General features: G+C 40.8%; 1 long non-coding RNA gene across 2 annotated transcripts; it reads left to right on the top strand.

Moving 5' to 3' along the window:
- Positions 1-16,750: 16,750 nt before the first annotated feature.
- LOC121052251 lies at positions 16,751-18,927 on the top strand. Of its 2 annotated transcripts, XR_005808668.1 has the most exons (4): positions 16,751-17,002; positions 17,108-17,255; positions 18,078-18,415; positions 18,648-18,927. It is a non-coding gene; the product is annotated as an uncharacterized LOC121052251 (long non-coding RNA). The 2 variants fall into 2 exon arrangements; XR_005808667.1 differs by having other exon boundaries at positions 18,078-18,926.
- The last annotated feature ends 334 nt before the right edge of the window (positions 18,928-19,261 follow it).

Genomic DNA, 19,261 nt, shown 5'->3' on the forward strand with positions numbered 1-19,261 from the left:
ACAAATATCCCAGGTCTTACTACTGGATTCCTCACCAATCAGAAGAACCATTCACAACAGATCCACAAAGTTACTTGGAATGAAGTAACTTTTCCTCTCGAATGGAAATTATCCGGTCCAAAAAAGCAGCCGGAAAGAGCAAAAGCAAAGATCTACGAGAGTAGAAAGACTGGAGAAATTAGTCTTAATTTTGACAATCACAGAAAAAGTGATGTCTGTCCTGAGAATCTCAGGATAAACAAGAACAATCTTTTGAGAAGAAGCTACAGCACTAGAGAAGCTAGTGTCAGTGGTATAAAACCTACTATTGAAGAGCCAATTTCTGAAGAAGAATTAGAAGCTGATCTGAACAGACCAGTCCATATGTTCAGAACTAAGAAGCTCTATGATCTTTATGAAGAAGCTGAGAATTGCGAAAATCCTGAACGATTAGAAAAATTAATCGAAGAAATGAAAGAATACAAATTCAGAAAGACAAGAAAAGTCTTTCCTTATCAAGATATTGAAATGGAAGAAGGAGAAAGCTCCAGAACTTTCATTAGCAGAGAAAAAAAAGAAATAAAACTCCCATTTCAGAAAGCCCCCACGGGTAAAAAAGGAGAAAGAAATTCCCAAAGATTTGTCCCAGAGGACAATCTGCCTAGAGTTCCTATCACGAACTATGGCATATGGTTAAATCTAGACAAGAGTCTAGACAAAAGAAAAACTATTGACCAATGGGTAGACAGCCTGATGATGGCTTCAGCACTCACCCTTGGCAAATTTGAAGCACCAGATCTGCAGGTGTACTATGAAACTACTCTCACTGGAGTAGCAAAAAAGTACTACCTATCTTTCAAAGAAACTGCCAGAGGAAGAGACTGGCTGGAAGAAATCAAAAATTCAAAATCTCCGTATGATTTTGCAGTACCACTGTACGATCAGTTCTGTGGAGATCTTTCAAATCTGAGTGAAAAAGCCAAAGAAACGGCAAAATCGAATATCTATGCTCTCAAAATCTGTGACATGAGATATTTCGAAGAATACTTGAATGAGTTTCAAGAGTACTACTGTACAATTGGTGAACTAGAGAATACTGATCTAGTTAATCTGTTGCACAGAAAACTCCCTGAACCATGGAGAACAGCTGTGAGAGAAAGCATAGCTGAAAAACCAATTGAAAGATTTTCAGTTGGAGGAATTGCCGACAGAATCCGGCAATTACTGAAAGAGCAGTGCAAAGCCAATCTTAGAGCTAAGATGGCCAAGAAACAACTCAAAGGAGTTGAAAATTTCTGTTATGGAATATTAGATATGCCCACAAACTGGGGATGCCATGACTCCAAATTCCACAGAAAGAAGAAAAAAGAAAAATATTACTCTAAAAAATTTAAAAAGAGTAATCAGAAGAAGAATTGGAAATTCAAGAGAAGTTCCAATTACAAAAAGCAACAGGATGAAGATCCTAAAAAGAAATTCTTCAAAAAGAAGAATACTCATCAGCATAAACAGCCTAGCAAGAAAGCTTGCAGATGTTGGCTGTGTAAAGCTGAAGGACACTATGCAAATGAATGCCCGGAAAAGGGTAAAAGATCTACTAAGGCTCTCTTTGAAGAATATGAGCAAATAGTAGAGGTAGCAAACATGAAAGGCTACGAAATAGCCTATTCTGATGATGAAGATGACGACAGGTCAGTCTACTCTGCCTGGTCTGGAGAAGAAGAAAGTTCATCAGAAGAGTCTGAGATTGATTCTGAAGTAGAGTACTTCGAATCTAGACAACTGAATGTTTTGAGAATAAAAAACTGGGAAGAAAGCAAGACAGAATCCTTCATGTCTTCTTATCAGGTGAACCCTGGTACATTCGTTTGTGACTACTGCTTTTGTCACGAAAAGAATGGTCTCCCAATGTTTTGTGAAGAGTCTAAGAAGACTTATCACAAAGAATGCTTCATAGCTGAAGCGAGAAGAAAAACCAAGAATGGTCTTGTCAGCCAATTGGTTAAGCAAGAATATGAAGAGTATTTTGCCGAGCAAAAGGCAAAAGAAATTGAAACTCTTTTCCAAGAAACCATGGAACCATCTTCCTCGAAAAAGGAAGAAATCGTCGATAAAGAAAAAGTCGATGAAGATCTTGAACTGGTCGAAATACCAGAAAATGTAGAACTGGTGAAACCACCAGAAACTGTTCATCTCTTAGAAAGACAAGAGGCTACTGACACATGGGATCTACTTGGCCAACCTTCTGGCAAGTATGATTATAAAGTCAGATATGATCCTCCGTCCTGGTTCAGTGATCCAGACATCAAAGAGATAATTCCTACAAACTGGGATGATAGTGAAGATAAATCACCCATGCAGGAAAATGTTTCAGAAGAATGTAAACCATTCATTCCAAAAGAGCAAGCTCAAAAAAATGAGCCTCACCAATCGAAAGTCGTCTCTACAAGTAGATACAGCAACTACATAGAGATCGGGCTCAAGTTCCCTGATCACAGGAAATATCATCTACATGCCTTTGTAGATAATGGATCAGGTTTTACTGTTGCAAAGAGATTTGCAATTCCAGATGAACTCTGGAAAGAAGATAAGAAAAAGTCTGCTACTGGTGTTACATTTGATGGAAGCCATCTCACCATGAAGAAAGTAGCAAAAAATGTTCATATCACCATTGGTGGAGGAACATTTATCATCCAGAATGTTTGGCAGTCAGAAGGCCAAGGATCTGATTTCCTGATAGGAAATGATTTTATTCTCCAACAGAGATTCATTCAGGATGAAGAAGCGATAGGTTTCAGGAAAGGAGAACGGGTGTTCTGGGCAGACCGACTCACACATGCATTCAGTGTGGTAGGTCCCGGTTTTACTACTCACTATCAGAGATCGCAACCGAATAGTGGTGATCTTACCCCCTACAAACCCAAATTCGAGCCCATACTCCAAATCAAACAACAAGAAGAATTGCTTGTTGAAGAATCCTCAGAAGAAGAAGAAGAAGAAGCTAGTGAAGATGAAGAAGCTAGTTTCATCCATGAACACAACCTCAAGCACTTTCAGATAAGCTTGAGTCTCAGCAAACTCCCACTCTTGAAAAAATCAAGAAACTACTCGAGCAGAATGTGGATACAAATCCTCAAAAGTTTTGGGAAAAAGACCCAGTGGTCTGTGAATTGAAATTGCATGACATGAATGCTATCTGCCATGTCAAAGCCATTCCTCATTACAAAGAAGAAGATCAAAAAGAATTCAGAAAAGATATTGAAGATCTCCTGAACAAGAAATTGATTCAACCTTCCACTAGCCCTCATCATGCTCCAGCATTCTACGTGAGAAATCATGCAGAAACTCTACGAGGAAAAGCTAGAATGGTAATTGACTACAGAGATGTCAACAAAAAGACTGTCAAAGATGGTTATCAAATTGCTCAAGTAAGAGTACTGATCAACCAGCTCAGAGGAGCCAAAGTCTTTTCGAAATTCGATGCAAAGTCGGGTTTCTGGCAAGTCAAGATGCATCCCGAGAGTGTACCTCTCACTGCATTTGGAACACCACAAGGTCATTACGAGTGGCTGGTGATGCCTTTCGGTCTCAAGCAAGCTCCCTCAATCTTCCAAAGAAAGATGGACAACATCTTCAAGCATGTGGCGGAGTTCTGTGTCGTCTACATAGATGACATTCTGGTCTTCTCCAAAAACAAAGAAGAACACATGAGACACCTCCATGAGGTAGTAAAGCTGATAGTTCAGCATGGAATTATCTTAGGAGAAAAGAAAATCTTCTTTATCCTCGATGAAGTTGATTTCCTAGGAATAAACATCAAAAATGGGGTCATAAAACTCCAACCTCATATCCTTGAGAAAATCTGGAAGTTCCCAGATAGAATTCCTGATGCTAAGAGTCTAGAGAGATTCCTTGGTGTCATAAATTATGGGAGAGACTTCATCCCTAAAATCTCAGGGTTAACAGCAATGTTATCTCCTAAGACGAGTTCCAAAAGAAAATGGAACTTCACAGAAGATGATGAAAAGATTGTGAAGCAGATAAAAAATCTCTGCAAAAATCTCCCTCCTCTCCAACAACCAGAAGAGAATGATGAAATTATCCTCCAGACAGATGCGAGCGATAATTACTGGTCCGGTGTTGTTCTGGCAAGAGCGCCTGGAACTAACATTGAAAAGATCTGCAAATTTTGTAGTGGCAAGTTCAGCCCTGCAGAACTGAATTATCCCACAGGGGAAAAAGAAATTTTGGCTGTCAAGAAAACGATTTTAAACTCACCAGCTTTTCTTGGAAAAACCTTTACTGTCCGCACCGATTGTGCCAGAGTAAAGAATTTCAAAAATTTTAAACTTGATAAAGCTGCTGATAGGGGAAGATTAGCAAACTGGCAATTATTTCTTAACCAATATGATTATAATGTTGAATTAATTGCAGGAAACAAGAATTATCTTCCAGACGCATTGACCAGGGAAATGGCAATGTTTAGCCAAAGAGAAGACGACGAAGGTCGTAATCCCAGAAGCAGAAGGACTGGGAAAGAACATGAGCATCAAGAAGATCCTATGGAAACCAAAGAAAAAATTCTTAAAAGGTTTTTGCTAAGTCCTAAAGGACTAGCCTCAACTGATCAATCCCAGGGTAAAGGATTGGCTAGCCCGTCTCAAACGGCAGACGGTAAAGGCTCATCAAGACCGTTGACGGCTGCTGCTTTGCCAAAAAGCAGACCAACTCCAACTGGAGTCATAAATGTTTTTAATTATGAATTAAGAACTTTTGACACTCCTGTGTTCAGAACTGGCAGGAGACTAGCTTATCACCAGAAGGCAATCCTGGATAATCTCTTATTTGCTTTTCAAGAAAGAAGCAGTGGTCTAATGTTCCCGGCACTCTTTGCACTAGCTGAAGAACTATATGAGAACGCCAGACCACAATTTGAAGAAAGTCATATACAGCAGAGTGCTGTAAGAAAAGAAAAAATTCTCTTCCTTGAAAGTCCAGAAAGTGCTAGAGTTCCTGTCATGGCACTTAATGAATCAGACTGGCATGAATTCCATAGTCTGATAGGAAGACATAATCCAGAAGACCTAGTTCCTCCAACTCTCTTTATTGTTTCAGGTCCTTATGTTGGAAGATACCTGGTTAATGTTCAGAGTGAACATCCTCAAGAACACAAGCTCTGGCTTGTTGAAAATGGTTTTGTCCATAATCTGTGGACTAAAACAAATGATGATCTAAAAGGTTTGCCGCCTATCATTGTCAATACAGTCAAAAATGTAAGAAAAAATGACTGTATGCTTCGACTGAAGTTCAGATCCACCCCTCCAGAATGGATCCAGAAGGCAAACGGTGAAGTTGAATATATTCCTCCTTATCATTATGTAAGAATTATTCAAAGGAAATATCTTCAACCAGCCTGTGTAGGGTACAATGGCCAACCAAACTCAAGCATTCCATGGATGAAGGCCATGACTCTAGAATATATCAAAAAGATCATCTCTGAGGATACCTACAATACCTTCCTGGCAGCAGGAGAAAAAATTATCATCACTGCTTACGATCATCCTGACGTAGTCAGCAGTGACTTATTCTTATCTCTTACCAGAAAGGAGATAGATTCGACACTGGCATGCTTACGATGGGTGGAAAAACTTGAAACTGACAACCACTACAAGATGTATGTTGATACAGATGTCGAAGACAATGCAACAACAGTAAGGATGGCCCAGGCAGATAACGACTCGTTTGTCCTTGGTCACAATTCAGAAACCGACGAGAACATGTGAAGCAGCAGGTGTAGAAAACACCGAAAGTCCTTTTGGATTTTTCCCAAAAGTGACTTTTGCTTTTCAAAAAGCAGGTGAAAAACATTTCACCTAAAGGAATCTGCTTTTTCCTCTGCCGACCTCCACCAGCAGGAGCACTAAGGAAAGCAGGAAATCACGGAGTCGTTCTGTACATTTTGTTGTTTTGAATTGTAATTTGAGTTCCGCTCCCTATATAAGGAGCTTTAGCTTCTCTTAGAAGGCATTCGAAAAAAGAAAGGCATCAGTTCTATATTCGAAAATCTCTAAGATCAGCATATCTCAGTAGCAGTAGCAGTCCGTCTGTGGACACAGTGTGCTTTCTATTACAAGTAAGTGTTTGTAAATCAGTTATGAGTAGCTAAAACAGCTTCTAGCTGTTTGCCCAAGAGTGAGGCTCTGGGTTCTGTATCTGTATTTATGTTTGAATAAATAAATTCAGTTTGTGCCTAGTACTCTGTCACAAAAATATTTTACTGTTTTTGCATCTATGTTTTGGTAGCAGTAGCAGTCAGTAAGCAGTAGCAGTCTTTCTATAAAAACTGACCCCTATCATACTAAGGCAGCAGTGATTCCGCCCTGGTAGTAGCCGCTTAGACAGGAAGTCGTTAGGTGAAATTGTGGCATGTTGAAGGCTAGTCCTTAGGCTGATACTGTGTTAGTTTGGAAAAGAAATAGGCTGATACTGTGTACTGTAGCTGATACTATGTAAAAAGCAAAAGAAGGTAAAAGGAGAATAGTGTCTGTCCTTAATTGTATAGTGGAAAAGGTTGTGGACTTAGTTGTCAAAAAATATGTTGTCTGGTAGTGCTTTGTAGTTAACCCAAAAAATTTCTAGTGATTCAGTTTATTAAAATTTTGGACTGCAGAGTTGTTGGGCTAATTCTTATATAATAAAGGAAAATTTTCAGTTTATTATTTTGTGGTTTGCACTCAATATTATGTCACTCCCTCTCCTTTTAATTTGATCAGCAACACCCCTGTGCTTTCAATTTCAATCAGCCGTGTTCAAATTTTACTATGCCGTCCAATTTAAACGTTTACTTTGACGGATGGGCCCACTTAAAGGGCTAAATTTGTCATTTCACACAATTTTTCTTAAAAAAAATAAATAAAAAATAAAAAAAACCAATCAAAGGACCCCATTCAACTCTCTCCACCCATCTCCTCCCTCAACCCTCAGACCAACACTTCCCAACCCATCTCCGAATTGGTTCGTCTCCGAAAGGCCCGATTCGAAGGCAGCAACTCGAAAGACCAGGTGGTGGAGCTAATTCAGCAGATGGACCGGCACAGCTCCTCATCTGTGGATTCGTTGGTGAAGATTGGGCGGTTCGCCAAGGAGTCAGAAGAGAACAGGAAGTTTCTCGCCAAGTGCGATGGGTTTGTGGCGCTGCTCGTCGAGGCTCTTGGCGGCGGCAAGGCTAGTGACGGAGGTCACAGGAGCAACAACATTCGCATTCTCAAGCAAATCGTCAGGATCATTCATTTTCAGATTGGAGAAATCCAAGAAAATGATGAATTGATGAGATTGATGTTGAAGAAGAGCGGCGCCGGCGGCGGAGATTGCTTGGCTTCTCTGCTGCTTGTTCTCCAACAAGGAAGCCCTGAGTCTCTAATCGCCTCGGCTAGTGTTATGGAGTCCAACTCTGCGCCGTCAAGTCTCTGTCCAAATTTTTGTCGGACTCGAACTCCACGATGTCGAAGATCGAGAAAGTTCTGAAGCTGCTCGAAACGGTGTCGTTGGTGAAGGAAGGGCGGGTAAAGATTTGCGAGGCAGAGGAGGAGGAAGGACGTGACTGCTGTGTCTCGGGGATCGGCACGAAATGGGCTCGGCGAATCCATGGCGGCGTCAATGGGGTGGACTAGATTGGAAAGGGATAGGGTTTGGAGGTCAGAGAGAGTGGAATCGGAGATGGGTTGGGATTGGGTATTGGTGTTTGTCTGAGGGTTGAGGGAGAAGAGATGGGTGGAGAGAGTTGAATGAGGTCCTTCGATAGGGTTTTTTTTTTTTTTTTTTTATAAGGAAATTTGTGTGAAATGACAAATTTAGCCCTTTAAGTGGGCCCCACCATCAAAGTAAACGTTTAAATTGGACGGCACAGTAAAATTTGGACACGGCTGATCGAAATTGAAAGCACAGGGGTGTTGCTGATCAAATTGAAAGGAGAGGGACTGACATGATGTTGAGTGCAAACCACAGGGTAGTAACTGAAATTTTTCCTATAATAAACTAAAGCTTAGTTTGGGATTGCTGTGCTGTGAGAAGAAGCACTTCCGAACCTGCTATGAGATGAAGCGCTTCCGAACTTGCTGTGAGAAGAAGGAGCTGAGGTGTTTGGTAAACTGTTTTTAAAAGTGCTGTGAGAACAAAAAGCAATTTCTAGGTGTTTGGTAAGTTGCAAGGCGAAAGTGCTTTAGCTGGCTATAATTACCAAAATGGTCATACATGCTAAGATATGCTGCTAAAATACATAATTTTGTTTTTGTTTAAGGATATCTCTATTTGTGTTTGGCCCAAACTCTAGGTTATTTGACCTAGTGGTAATAGGGTTGAATTAGAAGGATCTAGATTCCTATTCAATGTACGATTATTTTTCTTGTATGATTGAGATTCTATACATTGTAATCCTCTATATAAAGAGGCCCCTATTATCAATGATATACACAGCAAATTCCTCTCAATTCTCGTTCTCCTAAAAAACGTTATCAGCACGAAGCCCTAACCCTGAAACAAATAGCCAAACCCTGATTCAAGAAGCTAAAAACCTTGAATCCGAATACAAAACCTTGGAGCCTTTTCTGCCTCCACCTCACACCTTGAAGAACTCGATCCCAGGAGTCCAGAACCGGCGACCCCACCCCAAGAACCGGCGTGAAACCCACCGAACCGGGCACCGAAAGCTTCATACAACTCGCAGTAAATATTTCACCGGTTCACCACCTTCTGGACTTCCAATTGCTACCAAATTTTTCCAACAGTAGCATATCAAACCCAGAAATCCAGAACCGGAAGAAATTCCCTGAAAACCGACCTAAAACTTGCTGAACCGGCCGACTAAATGTCCGGCAGAAAAACCGGCAGAAGGAAAGAAAAGGGAAAAAAAAGAAAAAGGGAAGAGGCAGCCCAAGCCGAGCCCAAGCCGAGCCCAAGCCGCAGCCCAAGCCACCGCCCAAGCCGAGCCCAAGCCACAGCCCAAGCCGAGCCCAAGCCACGACCCACTGACGCAAGCCACGTCAGCAGCACAGTCAGCAAGCGGTCAGCAGCCACGTCAGCACCAGTCAACTCAGGTCACCGCCGGTTGACCGTTTCCTATCAACTTTCTTGCCACTATTCCGGCCGCCGCCGGCGACTTTTCCTGCCACTTTCCGGCGGCTTCCGGGCACTTTTTCTGGCAACTTTTTCCAGCCAAATTTCCCGGCGACCTATTTCAAGGTATTTTTTACTATACGTTCCCGTTTTTTAGAGTTTTTTAATTCAATTTATTTTCTTTTCCGGGGACTTGCAACCTCCCTTCTTCTACCCCCCTTCTTCATTATAGGGGAGACCAAATTAAGCCGAACTGTGGGGGTTCGTGCTCACTCCAAGCTTAGAGCTTGTTGAGATCTCCAAACTTAGAGTTTGTAGAGAATTTATGATCGACTACTTACATCATTGTTTCGATCTAATCCAATATCTCTTGGAATCTAATTTCTTGGAAGCGACTACGCTCGGAAATTCCTAATTTCTTGGAAGCGACTACGCTCGGAAATTCCTAATTTCTTGGAAGCGACTACGCTCAGAAATTGCATATGTTTTTGTGGTAGCCTATTTCGCTCCGAAACTAACCCTAGTTTCTTGTTCTCTTTCAGGATGAGTAACTTGAACAAATTGGACTTTGCTCTATTGGGAACAACTGGCTCTGGATATCACAGGTGGGTTCATGATATCCGCCGGCATCTCAAGGCTGATAGAATCCTGGATATGATTCTCGAGCCTAGCCAGGACGTGCTAATTGTTGAGCAAGCTCAAGCTTTGGAAGCAACTAGAGCAGCCTTATAGGCAAATAAGGCGAAAGCCATCATCCTAATGACTCATCATATGGATGATTCGCTCCAGTACGAGTATATGAATGAAGAAGACCCCAGAAGGCTGTGGGTCTCACTCGAAGAAAGATTTGGCAACGTCCGTGACTCCTTGCTTCCTGACCTAGAAGTGAGATGGCATAGCCTCCGCTTCTGTGATTTCAAGTCAGTTATTGACTATAACTCGGAAGCACTTCGCATTAAATCCTTAATTGAATTCTGTGGTAAAGAGATCACAGATGCGATGTTGATTGAGAAGACTCTCTCTACCTTCCCCGTCTCTGCATTGATGGTTACTAAGAACTATCGAATCGATGTTAATGCAAGACGGATCACAAGGATTTATGAGCTCATTGGAGCTATGAATGTCGCTGAAAAGCATGACAATATCCTTGTGAAGAACTATAATTCGAGATCCGTGGAAACAGAGCATATTCTGGAATCCAATTATAGTCGCAGCCAAGAGCGAAACCCTAATCTTAGGGATACTTTTGGACATTCTGGTCCATATAATCGCTCTATTTGGGAAGGTAACTGCCAAAATAGGCGAACAAGGAACCGAAGAGGTAAACGTGGAAAGAGAGAGGGAGGCAACGCCTCTGGCCATGTTGGTGGCGCCACCAACATTAGGAGCCATCTAAATGACGCTTTCAAAGCGCCTCAATCAATAGAGTCTGAGAGAAGAGATGTATGTTCTCGATGTGGAGTATCTAATCATTGGGCACACATTTGTAGAGCTCGTGAAGAAATCATCACTGCCTACAAAGCATATTGTGAAGCAAGAGAAGCTCACTATGTGGAACAAGAAGATCATAAAGATGATCTAGAGTGAAGGGTCAAAGACTACAAATCTGGCTGGGATCAATAGATCGCCAATTCTGTTTAAGTCTTTATTTTTCCAAGAGATGTAATAGGCAATTGCCATATATATACTTTGTAGTAATTGCCAATGGTGTAGTCTTTCTTCAAAGTAGGCTCACCCAAAGTAAGTGTGATGTCTAGGAAGGTTCTGAGATGAGTGGTACTTAAGCGAGCCTTGCTCCACTGACATCTCTCTACTCACCTGGTCACATTTATTTTGGAATTACTGAAAGAATTTAGACGACTACCATTGTTTTGCATTAGCTACATTTGGATTAGATTCACCTAATGGTCAAGCGACAATGATGTACTCTGTTGGCTTATGAATAAAATTTTGAGTTCTTTATGACTCCATTTTGATTCTGAGCATATGACTTTTGTGACTACGATTGCTGGGCCATCAATATTAATTCAAGGACATGGAATAGCCCAAGTTCCACTTGCCAAATGGCACCTTGATTACAGCTGTCACAGAAACTCTCTACGCTCTTAGGGCAAATAGTACCCTATGAATAGCCAACGAATTCCATGCGAAAATGCATGTAGAGAACAGAAATGAGTTCCTTTGTAATACCTTTAATGATTGCGAACAAAGACGCATCTTAGAGAAGTTTATGTGTCCCTCTAGTGGACTCTATGTCACTATTCGAGCTATTAATCCAATAAAAGTTATGAGAGAAGATCTCTTGGATTTAGACACATATTGGCTTTGTCAAGACAGGATAGATCATCCTAGTCATGATATGATGATCCGTCTACCAAAGACTTCACATGGACATCCTTTCTCTCGAGCGAAATGAAGCATGAATCAAAAGTTGATTCCTGGACTTAGTGTGACCGACGCTGCTGCGTAGGGCACTGCCTCCTTCCACCACTAGCCTAGGGCTGGCACAGTCCCTATCCATGAGGCCATGGATGGCATCCATCATTGTGATGGCATCCTAGGTGATGCTGCAATCACCAAGTTGCTTCGAATAGCGTTTAAGACGCTCAGCCCCAACCAAAATTCTCATTGGTTGCTTCTAAAGCCTCTCGCTGGTTTTACAAAGCCTGTTCCTTAGGGAAATTAGGACTGAGACCGTCCTATGCAAAGGATATGACAATACTCATTATGTTCTTACATAGAATCCATAGGGATTCTATGGCTTGATTCAACCAACTTGCTGGACGCTTAAATATTTCATGATGTTGGTTGACACGCAAACACGCCGGTCACGTGTTGTGCCATTGTCCACCTATAAATGCTGCTTATGCTACACTCCTAGCACATATCATATGACAACGGGCTCACTCCCCAGATCATCCTATTCAGTCAATTGGATTTGACTGTGCTAGAGTGTTTACATCGAAGACTTTCGATGGTTATTACATTAGGACTAATGTTGGACATTATATTCCATGAACACACCTAATTGGTCTCACGGAAATGACTACGATAGTAGTTCGAACATCGGTAATGCGCACCAATCTTCTTACATCCACTTGGGGTAATGCAATATCGCATGCAGCTATGCTAATTCGTCTACGACCTACCGCCACTCAATGTACCTCTGCGTTATAGCTAGTGACTAGGTACACGTATTTTGTACTTACGCACATTTGAGTGAGCCATTTATGTGCCCATTGCGCCGCCACAGCGCACTATGATAGGTCCTTACAGACGAATGGGCCACTCAGTTGGATTTGAGACTCCAACAATTGTCCGCCACTTAATGCCCTTGCAAGGCGATCTCATTACCGCTAGATTTGCGGGTTGTCACTTTGATGAGACAGTCTTCCTGTCGTTAGGGGGAGATAAGAACACGGATGTTCAGTAGGAACGACAGAAATTGTCGTGGCCTGTCCCCCGCTATGTCTCATCTCGATCCCTATTAAAGTGACGAGATCACACAAATATGCTGCAAACATGCCTGCAAGGAAGGGCGTCCCTATGAGAGGACGTAGCGCCACCCTACACGGAGGTAGGCATGGCGCCAACGCCAAAAAGAGTGGCACTCTGGCGTTTTAGGCCATGGCCCCAGCTATGATGCATGGGAGGCCCGTGGGTTCGAAGGATACATTGGCACAAACCAATCCTTGAATCATCGACACTCAAAATCAGTCTCATGAGAATCTTCCAGGTTATGGTTATCGTTGGGGGACGCCTCAACGTCAAAACCTATTCCTGAGAATATAGAGCTCTATGAAAATTATACTAGTGTACATGAGACGTGGGATAGAAACTCCATCAGGATTGATGATGTAGTTGCGCATTTTGTTACGCATGAGTTTGTTGAGTCAGATGATATCGAACCATGCTCCGTTGATGAATGAATGCCAACGTATAGAAATTTAGCCTAAATGGAAAGATGCGATCCAGGTTAAGATGGATTCTCTAACGAAGAGGAAGGTTTTTGAGCTAGTGATGCCACCTCCTAACATAAAACCTGGGTCTTTGTTAGAAAGCTTTGTGAGAAAAAGATATGGTAATCTCGCCTTATGGCTTAAGGCTTCTCATAAAACGCCCTGAAATCGACTACGATGAGACAGATTCTCTCGTATTGGATGTCATTGCACTCCACTACCCTATCAGTTTGGTAGTTTCCGAATAACTGAACATGTAGCTTACAAATGTGGTCACTATGTATCTCTATAGGGATCTAGATACGGAATATACATGAAGGTTCATGGTGACCTTCATTTACCCAAGTCAAGTGGCTCTAGACCATGGAGCGCGTTTACAAAGAGGTTGAAAAGCTCACTAAAGTGACTACTTGATTGGGAAGGGATATGCCCACGCGTTTCCATAACAAGTTTCGGATTCTATCGCGGTTCATGTTGGACATGATCTTCATTAGAAGCCCTTAAAGAGTTAAGGGAAACCGCTGAACATTTGAAATCCGATTTTGAGATGAAGGATTATGGGAGAACACGATTATATCTCGGTTTAGAACTTGAGCATCGTGTTGATAGATGCTTAGGCATTTTGACAAGGTCAAGCCTTCAAGCACCCCATGATCGTCTGTAGTCTTGATCTTGAAAAGGATCCTCTTCGTTCGAAGGATGATAACGAAGATGCGCTAGGGGCAGAAATGCCCTAGTTAAGTACAATAGGTGCACTATTGTACCTAGCTCAATGCACAAGACCGGACATCTCATTTACCATGAACTTGTTAGCTAAGATATAGCTCTGCGCCAACACGACGCCATTAGATTGGTGTAAAAGATATTCTTCTGTACTTGAGATGTACGATTGATATAGGCTTATTCTATCCCTACAAAGAGATGATGGATTTGGACCCATCACACACCAGGAACGCCCCCAACGCTGGCCTGCGTTCTCTATCCCCATCCCAAAATGATATAAGTGTTTTGGAAGGTTTTGCTGATGTTGGGTACCTCTTTAACCCACACAAAGGTCGCTCCCAAACTGGTTAAATGTTCACCATGAGAAAAGACCATGATATCTTGGAGGTCTACAGAACAGACCGTCGCTATATCTTCGAACCATGCAGAGATTATTGCTCTTCACGAAGTGGTTCGTGAATGTTTATGGATTGGATCCATAATCACGCATGTTCGAACAATTGTGGTTTGAAGTCTACCACAAGATGAGCCTACGAGCGTTTAGGATAATGCTGTTCGTTTTGAACAAATGAAGCTAGGCTACATCAAAAGCGAAACACCAAGCATAATCAGCAACAACAGACTTTCCTCAAAATCAAAGTGAATTAGGTTCAATCTGAGGAAAATATGGCAGACTTGTTTACTAAGTCATTGCCCAAATCCACGTTCGAGAAACATGTGACAAGAATTGGCTTACGGAAATTATCTAAACCCCCATGATCGTAGTCATCAGGAGGAGACGCAGACATCAGGGGGAGATGTCTACATGTTCACCTCGAAACGTGAAGGGTGTGTTGTGCTCTTTTTCCCTTTCGACCGAGGTTATTTTAGTCCCACTAGGTTTTTGTTACTCGGCAAGGTTTTTAACGAGGCAACGAGAGAAGCACCGCGTTTGGACAACACAAGGGGGAGTGTTTAAGGATATTTCTATTTGTGTTTGGCCCAAACTCTAGGTTACTTGACCTAGTGGTAATATGGTTGAATTAGAAGGATCTAGATTCCTATTCAATGTACGATTACTTTCCTTGTATGATTGAGATTCTATACATTGCAATCATCTATATAAAGAGACCCCTATTATCAATGATATACACAGCAAATTCCTCTCAATTCTCGTTTCCCTAAAACAGTTTTTTGATTATGTAATTATACTAAATAAAATAAATGTCTCATGTATTATCCTTATACCCTTGATTAGACCGAATAAAAAATTTACTTTCATTATCCTCCATCTCTTCACTAGTCTATTCACTTGAGTAATTTCCACTTTCATCAAAATCAAAATTATGTAAGAAATTTTAGAATTTTTGTAATATCGGCGAAAATTTTAGGTTTTTTTGTTATATATATATATAGCGCTCTCTATAATTATTAACAGTGTTCAGGAATAACTTTAAAAAAATTTAGTAAGTTAAATCTTCAATCTTCACTTGTCTAGTTATATATTGCTTGGACCAAATAAAAGATTATCTTAAACCCTTAAATATTATACAAATGAGTTCAGAATATTACACAAAAGATTCCCTCACCGTGGTCAACGGGAAACATTATAAAAAATATACTAAAGTCAATCCAAATTTGCAGCTAAATGCTAAGTAGATGCATTCTTTAGACTTTGTGCAATTGTATTTCTTAACACCTCTATTTCTTGTCTTTCCAGACCATCTTCTTCATGTGCATTGTCTTCCGCCTCTTCACTAATCTCTTTACTTGAGTAATTTAGTTGTGTGATAGGAAAGAGGAAAAAAAAAACAAAAAAGCTCAAAACAAATATAGTTCATGATTACAACTTAATAAAAATTGAAACCCACCCACAGAAGAAACAATAAACACAAATAGAAATTGAGTGAACTCTAAAACTGATCGACATTGATGTGTTTACACCATGACGATGTGTTGACTCTATTTACACCATGACGATGTGTTGACTCTACCATATAAGAAATGGCCACGGCATATAAATGAAACCATAAGAATGCAAACCTAAAAGAAATAAGTCATCACCCAAAGACACCTTAATGAGGCTCTGCCATATAGGTGTATATACATAAGCTACAAATGAAAATACAGTGTCCAAAACAAATTAGTATAAAGATCCTATAAAGACCATTAGTACTAGTCAGCCTCATTTGTTTCTACTAGAAAACTCAGTATGCATCAGCTCCAATAGCCAGTTCTTTATGGGTGAGAGTTCACAAACTTACGGTTGATCATAAGAAATGGAGAGGTTCACAACTCACAATTCAGACATCACTCAGAAGTCAGCAATGGCATCAAGTCATCAACTAATGAGAACTAGAATAAAAAGAAGCATCTGACTTTATGAAACAAAAGGCACAAACAAATTTACATAGGCAGTCCTCACTAATAAAATGAAAGAACATTAGCTACTAAACCCTGGCTTGCACAATTATAAATGGGATCCTTAACCACAGACATATGGTTTGGAACAATAACAATTCAAGGTATGTACAAAGATTTTTGTGCAACTAATATCTGCCCTGCATTCTCCAATAACATATGAAGATACAAAAGCAAGTGACAATTACGGCAGCATGACCGTAAGTGTGAGCCCCGGAAAAATCTATTAAGATAAGATGAGATCGTTTGGAATAAATTTGACGATCTCGGTAATTATTAAGGTCTTTGGGAATAATTATTGAGATTTTTGAAAAGATTGAATCTCCAAAGTTTGGAGTCTATAATAAAGTACGCGACGAGTGAGAATTTTCGGGGAATTTTTCCGACATCGGAACTATTTATTATAAATTTCCGAAGTCTGGGAATTATGGAAATTCATTTTATATAAAAAGGAAATGTTTTGGCACGATCTGAGCCGTTGAACCATTCACCGCTTCATCTGAGCCATCCAAAATCATTTACGGGAAACTATATAAAAGAGGAGACTTGATGGACGCACTAGATCGTTCCAGAAACGAACAGAAGCATCGACCCATTTCTCCAGCTCGAGACCCGCGACGGTGACCCAACTGGAACTCCCGCGTCCGGCAACCACACGACGGCGGACCGGTCTTGTTCGACGCGTCTTGTCGTCGTGGTTCTGTCTATAGTCATGGATCATCCATGCATGGAGCGAGGAGAGAGACAGAGAGACAGAGAGTCGAAGCCCAAAAGCTCGAGTTTTTGGGCGAAGTTTCTGCAATTTCCGGCGATCATCGGGGATGCATGAGGTATGGAAATCGATCCTCTCGGTGAGCTCTACGTACTGGTATACTTAGTTTTTAGTTTTGGATGGGTTTTGATGGATTGATGTTTTGATGGGTGTCGGGTACCAGCGGACCCGCAGTTCTGGGCTCATATCCGACATCTTGGAGCATCGTCTGAGGTCCGGGGAAGCTCAGCTCATTGGGTTGGTTGCTTTGTTCTGTGTTGTGAAGTGAAGGCAGTAGACTCAAGGATCAATCCTCAATCCTATAAGTAAAGGTAAGCTGGAAGTTGTGTTGAAAATTGACTTGGACTCCATAAGTGGAGTATGATTGTAAATGTTGGGATTGAACTAGTTTCGGGTTAGTAGTTCTGTTTGACAATTCGATGTTGTGGAAATCTGGAAATTTGGTTATATTAGTTTTGAATGGTGATTTTGGAACATGATGATTTCCTGTGAGTCTGACGGTCATGAATTTCAAATTTGGAGTGGATAGGTACTGGATGTTGGTTGTGTTGAGTAGTTATTAACTTCAATGCTTAGTTTTGAATAATTATAAATGGTGATGCTGCTTGAGAACAATTGGAGTTTGAGAATCAAATTATTGTTTAATGGTTCTTGAATATGTGTGGTTGAATTGCACGTGGTAGCTCCCTTTTGTTTGGCTACTGATCATTGAAGATTAATTAAGGTTAGTAAGGTATTCTATGATATATTCGATAGAGGTGAAATCGACTTGGCATAATCATGGTTTATTTACATTGGCTTATCTGCATGTTGAATGCTACACGGTGAGACTTTAGAAAGTTCATCATGGTTTATGTTAAAGATGGGTGCCTTTAGTAAACTGGGCGCAATGAATATGAAAGTGAAATAATTCCATTTAAGACAAGATTCGTTGTAATTGATTGATATTCTAGCTCAAAGGAGAAGGTTCGATAATTTGGATAGTTATCGAACTTATCACGATTGGTCAACTATGAGTCAATGTTGGTTATATCCTTGTCAAACTAGGAAAAGTGGGTCGAATGATATGTGAATTGTCAAAACTTTAGTATTAGCTCATTGAGTTAATAACGATCTTTGTGTTGGAAATTAAGATTCCAGTTACCCGAGGAACGGAAGGTTCGTGAATTCCGGACAACGCAAAACGGTAAAGCTTTGTAATCCAGGTAGGGGACTTGGGACTCATTCGGTTAGTTGTTTTCTGTTTTGAATTAAATGTTTATACATGTTGAGCTGCATGGTTTGGTTATTGATGGCTTGAGAGTGAGTAGAACATAGCGATTCCTTGGATTTCGATCCCTTAAACCTCCGGAGGGGCCATATGGACGGAATGGTGTCTGACATCCTCTGAGGTGTGGCACTATTTCTAGGTGATATGGCGTAAGTGGGCACTCTCACTACGCGTACGTACCTGGTGATGATTTTATTTGAGGTAAGGCTGTGTAGTTGGTCCATGGGACCAGCCATCAGGTATTATGCATTTCTTTGAGTTTCGTGCACTGGATTTTGAGTCCGAAAGATATTTGAAGTTTGTTGTTCTTTAAAGAAAAGATTTCACTTTTTCATACTGGGATCCCAAATTATTACCTTATGTGTCGGTTTTCAAACGTAGTCGGGTGAAGCCCCTATTGAGCAGCGAGGACGAAAGCTCACTCATACAACAGTGTGGTTACAGGTACTGTGCACTGGAAACAGGATTAGAGCGGACGGAGCTGGGTGTGCAGATTTCCATAGAAGTCAAGTTCTAGGTTCCAATCTCATTCCTGTTCCTTAAAATTGTATTTTCGGAACTTGTCACAATTTGTTTGTTATATGCTAAGTCCTTTATCCCTTGGTTGTTTGCAACGTTAAGTCCTGGACGAATATTTGAATTTAAAGTTTAGAAAGGTTTTCACCTCAAAAGAATTTAAAAGCTTTCGTTGCGAATTTTTGTCAAAATTTATTTCAAACAAATGCCTAGCGAATTTCTAGAATGTAAATCGAAATTTTCGGTTTATGTATTAGAGACTCGCGGCACTGTAACGTACTCAAGCTGATGAGGTGCAGTTTGGGGCGTTACAATAAGTATGAAATCAAATTCATAATCTTTGACTAATAACTGCCTCAAAAGCGTTAGCTGCAACCAAAAAGTGCATTTTAACTCACATAATAAAAAAAAAATCATAATTTAAATGTGCAGTTAGTATCCATCAGATTAACAAAACAACAACCATAACACAACATTTTCATTGACCAAAAAACAGGACTAACGCTTGCATCAAACACCCACTGAATCCAA

This window comes from Rosa chinensis, chromosome 3, assembly GCF_002994745.2.
Source record: "Rosa chinensis cultivar Old Blush chromosome 3, RchiOBHm-V2, whole genome shotgun sequence".
Lineage (NCBI taxonomy): Eukaryota > Viridiplantae > Streptophyta > Magnoliopsida > Rosales > Rosaceae > Rosa > Rosa chinensis.